General features: G+C 40.8%; 1 protein-coding gene and 1 long non-coding RNA gene across 3 annotated transcripts in view; both read left to right on the forward strand.

The window, feature by feature from the left end:
* The window catches only part of LOC138009057 (uncharacterized), a 4,773-nt gene extending 2,195 nt beyond the window's left edge, over positions 1-2,578 (forward strand). Inside the window, exon 3 of the long non-coding RNA XR_011124315.1 lies at positions 524-2,578. This is a non-coding gene — a long non-coding RNA (uncharacterized lncRNA). The remainder of the gene's footprint in view (positions 1-523) is intronic.
* The window catches only part of LOC138007319 (Golgi-associated plant pathogenesis-related protein 1-like), a 31,625-nt gene that overhangs the window by 6,197 nt on the left and 20,428 nt on the right, over positions 1-5,000 (forward strand). The window lies entirely within an intron of this gene.

The raw sequence follows: 5,000 nt of genomic DNA on the forward strand, positions 1-5,000 counted from the left end.
AGCCATCACATGTTTCAGATTCAATCACAGAATCATTTCAACTATTCCAATCCCTAATTTTCCTAGCAAAAAAAAAAAAAATTGTAAGTATTTCTTGATGAGCTGAGTAGGGTTGGATGAACTTCTTGGAATTATACTAGCGAGTGACTCTTCCCTTAGGCTCAACGTGGTCAGGTATCTAAATGTAAACTGTATTGTTTACGGCCTTCCAAATAAGTTGTAGTCCAGCATCTAACCTCCTCCTCTGGAGCGATGAGCAAGCAAGCTCTTTTAATAGGTTTGTAACTACTCCGGGTTCTGTGATGTAACAGGATTTGCACCGAGAGATTTTTGTCAGGGTACTCTGGTTTTTCCCCTCTACTCAAAAACCAACATTTGCTTTGATTTGATTTGTTGATTTCAGTTTACAGAGTCCCAAGTTAGTGCTCCAACGCTAGAACGACTAGACACGCTCTCCATTGCCTTTTTTAAAATCAAAACTGGAGACCTTCTTTCAGTTCACTCCTTTTTTGTTTTTATTTAGGGCATCTCCTATGACTTGGACGTCTGAAAAAGACGAAGCTCTCTGTAAGGAAATTCTACTATTGGAACCGTTTAGATTTCGACCAAAGACAAAAGAGAGTGGAACTACATGGTCACAGGTTGCAGAGGATTTAAAACAAATTAAACATGGCTGTTGATCAGAGAGCTGTCCGAGATCTGTACAAGATACTTAAGTCCCACTTCTTGCAAAAGGTGACAGAAGAGGAAAAGGGTTCCGGTATAGCACCTTTCGCGTTGTTCCCAGTTGAAGCAGCATTGGAGGCAATCATTGAGAAAGAAAAAGAGTTCTAGAAGCAGTACAGCAGTGAAGACTCCGACAAAAAGGAAAAGGCAGAGAAAGATCGGAAAAACGGCGACGAAATGAGCCAGGAATCGCTCGAAATCTTTGCTCAGACGAAAAAAAGAAAGCTTTTAAATAGCGATGAAAATGACATAGAAACACCTAAGGTCAGGAAGAACCGACGATCTGGTACAGATACGCTTGCCTATCTTAAAGAGAAGTCAGACAAGGAGATAGAAGTGAAAAAAGAGGAATTACAGATAAAGAAGAAATTACAGGAAGAACAACTAATGGAACAGAGAAGTATGAGACAGCAGCAGGCTCACATGGTCGAGGCTTTTAGCGCCATGCAGCAATCAATGCAGAGGCAGCTTCAACAGCAAACTGAGCTACAGCAACAACAGCAACAACAAAACAATCAATTAATGATGATGATGATGCAAATGATGCAAAATATGAAAAACAATTAGAACATTTATTTCACTAGTTTGTTACTGGTGGAGGTCAAATTGTTGTGTTGAACTCAAGCAAGACAGTTTCTTTTGCTTAAGTTTTTGATGTTTGAGGTATAGTTTGTAATGGGCTAATTCCCTTTGTAAATGTCACTGGTAACACAAAAGCAATATTTCCATATCTCTTTATTCGTTGCTTCCTATCTTTATTCCAATTTTGAAAAAGGTAAATGTCTGTTACAGACTTGAAGCGTAATATTGCCTTGCTTTTTACAACAGTACCCACTCCCCTTTATGAGCTATATAGGTGTGTCACCGAAACTAGATTAAAATGTGAGGCTGGCCTGAAACTAGACATGCGGTCAGAAATTGAGTGTGTCTTTTCTAGTTAGCCTTAAAATATGGCAGGTGGGGTCTGAAATTGGGTCGAAAAAATGTGCTTCTTTTTGCCTTAATGGCCTCCTCACACCCACCAAAATTTTCAGAGTTAAACCTTATAAACAACAAGACAAAAACATTCCGTACACTTTACTTCTGGTGCTTAAAATAAGACACGAGCATAACGTTCAAATGTCATGCACACAACGAGAACACCTTCAGTTTCTGTATTGTTACTTGTAAGCTGTACTAACTAAAAGCAACATAGTTCAAAGTGTTTTTATGTTTAGACAATTTTACTGAAAATACACTTCCAATGGTGGTGGGTCCAAGCCAAAATATGACGATGTTATGGACTGGTAAAGACAAGTACGGGCATTTGTCAGCAAGGCACACACCATGTACATTTTGCCAACTGCGCATAAGCGAATTTTCAGGTTCTTGAAATCCAAAAAAGCGAAGTAGTTTATAATGTCCCCAAAAACCCACTCCACTGATGCTCTAACACGACTCATTGCAGTGTTGTATTCATTCTATAAAGACGTGATCCTGGCTCCTTTGAATGGTCCTTGGAGGTGTATGTTAAGGGGGTAGCTAGGCCGGATCCCCATAAACACACAAGGGTTGTCCAAGAGGAGACAACGAGTGACGTTGCAAGTCGGCAAGTAAACCGGACTCTGCAAGCATGCCGCTGTCGTGTCGTCTTCCCTTGGCTGGGCCAAATAGGTTAGCTATCAAACCATTTGGGGCCACAATTGATTGAAATTGATTGAAATTTTATCACGTGGACCCTCTTGTGCCCGTTGTACAGAACTCTTTGATTTTCCCCAGGCCTAGAAACTGGCCTTACTGTTCCATCGATAAAACCCCGGCAATTCTTAAGCGGAGCCCCTTAGCATGAATTACATCGGCATAGTTCTGAAGACTGGCCCGAGAGAGCCATGGCTAGTTAAAACTTCCTAAACGGTGGTTGTGTGTTTGATAAATAAAATCCATCACTTGGCTGGATATCATACAAAGTCGAGGAACGGGTCTTACAAACCTTGGCAGCATATCAGAATATCTACAAGGATATGCCAAACGTTTAAGAAAAATACAGAGAGCTTCGATCCCATCGACAACAACACGGTTATAGCATCTTATTTTATCCGGAATCTGCATCACTTCGGCAAGAAGGTAGACCTCCCTCTTGTAGAATCTGACTGAATTCTGACTTGGATTCATCTTCAGTTAAAAGATCAAGGTCCAACTGGTCATAGCTCCAATACGGTAGCTCAAGGTTGTTTGACTTGTTTAAATCATACAACAACAACAAACATTCTTCTTCGCTGATCAAATTATCGTTGTGAGCAAACAGCAACATATCTCTGATTTCTCTTAAAGAGGGCATACCGTATTAGTCACTGATCAGGAATCCAGGTTTTAAAATCAGTAGTTTTACAAATAAAACTTAACAGGCCGGTAAACACCGAGAATAATTATTGTGTTTTGCATTTCCCGCCAAAAGCACGCAGCCCCGTCCTGAAAACCATTCTTACGTAACGTAACTTGACAGTCAACAGAAGGAGGTTGTCGTCCCAGTTCCTTTCGGTCGCGAACGCCGTCGTCAAACCCACCCGTCGTCGTTTCGTAAAGCCTCTAATTATATTGTGTTGCAAATCAATCACGTTTCATTGACAAAAGTTGACAGTTACCGCCATGATTCCTACTGTTAAGCTCGAGTTTTCCAAAATCTGCCTGCCCCACCCAAGCACTACGGCGTCTTTGATGTTTTTGCGGATTTTCCAAAATTTTTCTAAATGGGAAACTTTGGGTCGCACTTGGCAATGTGAACTGATGACAGATTTTTACCGCAAAGTAAACAAATTTTCCTAAAAGTTTCCCAAGTGCGACCCGTGCCTTAACGCAAAGTTTTTGCCAAAGCAGAAAACCTGGGGTAGCACTGAGCAAAGGCCCGCGATGACACATTCCCACGGGAAAGCAAACAAATTCTGGCCATGGAAGGTTTGCCAAGTACGATGCATTGAAAGCCAATTAAATGCGAGCCCTAGATGGCACATTTCATGGAGCAATTGTTTCGTCGGTTGCGTGATACGCGTGAAAATTAATAAGTAATTACATGATTTTTCTCGTGCAATTTGGAATAAACAAGCACTCGTAAATTTTGTCAAAGACTACAAATTGCAAAGATAGACTACAAATCTTGTGCGTCTTTGTATACCCCAAAAGACCTAAAACCTGGAGATCAAGGTAAAAGAAAGCTGGAAATTTGGGAAAAAAAACCTGGAAATCTATCGACGGCGACAAAAAGAACTAAAACTAGGTGTTCATCAAGAAGCTTTTATTTTTTCGTTTTCTGTTTATCAAAGACTTAAAATAGTACGAAACCTACGCAACAGAGAAATTAACAATAAAATCACTGTGTAAGGTCAGTGCTGATTATTATATGCAGAGGATGCCTTCTTCAAACTCTCTAACTGTTACAGTTCTTCTCAAGGAATCCGTTTTGGCACGGCACATGGTCCATCCTGCTTCAGTCATGCTCTACTGTCTGTCTTGCTTTTCCTAGCCATACGGAACAAACGCTCCTCATCAGCGTTACTGTGGGGTAAGACTAAAAAAAGTTCTGCAACTTTTGGCAAATGTTTGAACCGTTTACTGGCTGTAACATGCAAGGCTAGCGACGTCCACTCTTCAATGAAACAACACCCCTCCATCCTCTTCCTTTTCAATCACTTAGCTTTAGCTTCCTTCAGCACGTCGTCCTCAGCTCATTCATCACAGAATATATGGTAGTCACAGAAATCATGATATAGCTTGTCACTGGGCATTTTTTCACAATCTGGCTTAAAGCTGTTAACATAGAACTCAACGCTCTTCCATTTTGCATCTATTCTGTTTCCTACGTCGACCCACTCTGAGTGAAGAATAACTATCGGACAGAGGAAATTTTGGGGTCTTTCTGCATGTACCGGAAAGCATTGTATTTTTGGTCACTTGGGACTAGTCTTTATTTGGAGTTGTTTTGTTTTCTGTCTTTTGTTTCTTTTGTTTTACGTAATCTGTGCTCCGGTACCTGCAGAAGGAACCAAATTTTGTCAAAATATAACTGCGAGAGCCCTTAAAAAAGGCCTAAGCTGCGTCATATGTCTGGGAAATACTGCCTCTCACTGCCTCTCACTAAGAAGCTTCCAAAGTTTAAACTTTGTACCACGGTGGTACTCCCATAAAGATGGAAGTCGTTCGTTCATAAATCTTAGGTTTGTCCAAATTTAGCTCCTCAACTTCTGTATGCCTTAGAACGCCTAGCTTAATGATACGGTTGGCCAGGGACCGTGCCATTTGTT

The sequence above is a fragment of the Montipora foliosa genome, chromosome 6 (genome assembly GCF_036669935.1).
Source record: "Montipora foliosa isolate CH-2021 chromosome 6, ASM3666993v2, whole genome shotgun sequence".
NCBI lineage: Eukaryota > Metazoa > Cnidaria > Anthozoa > Scleractinia > Acroporidae > Montipora > Montipora foliosa.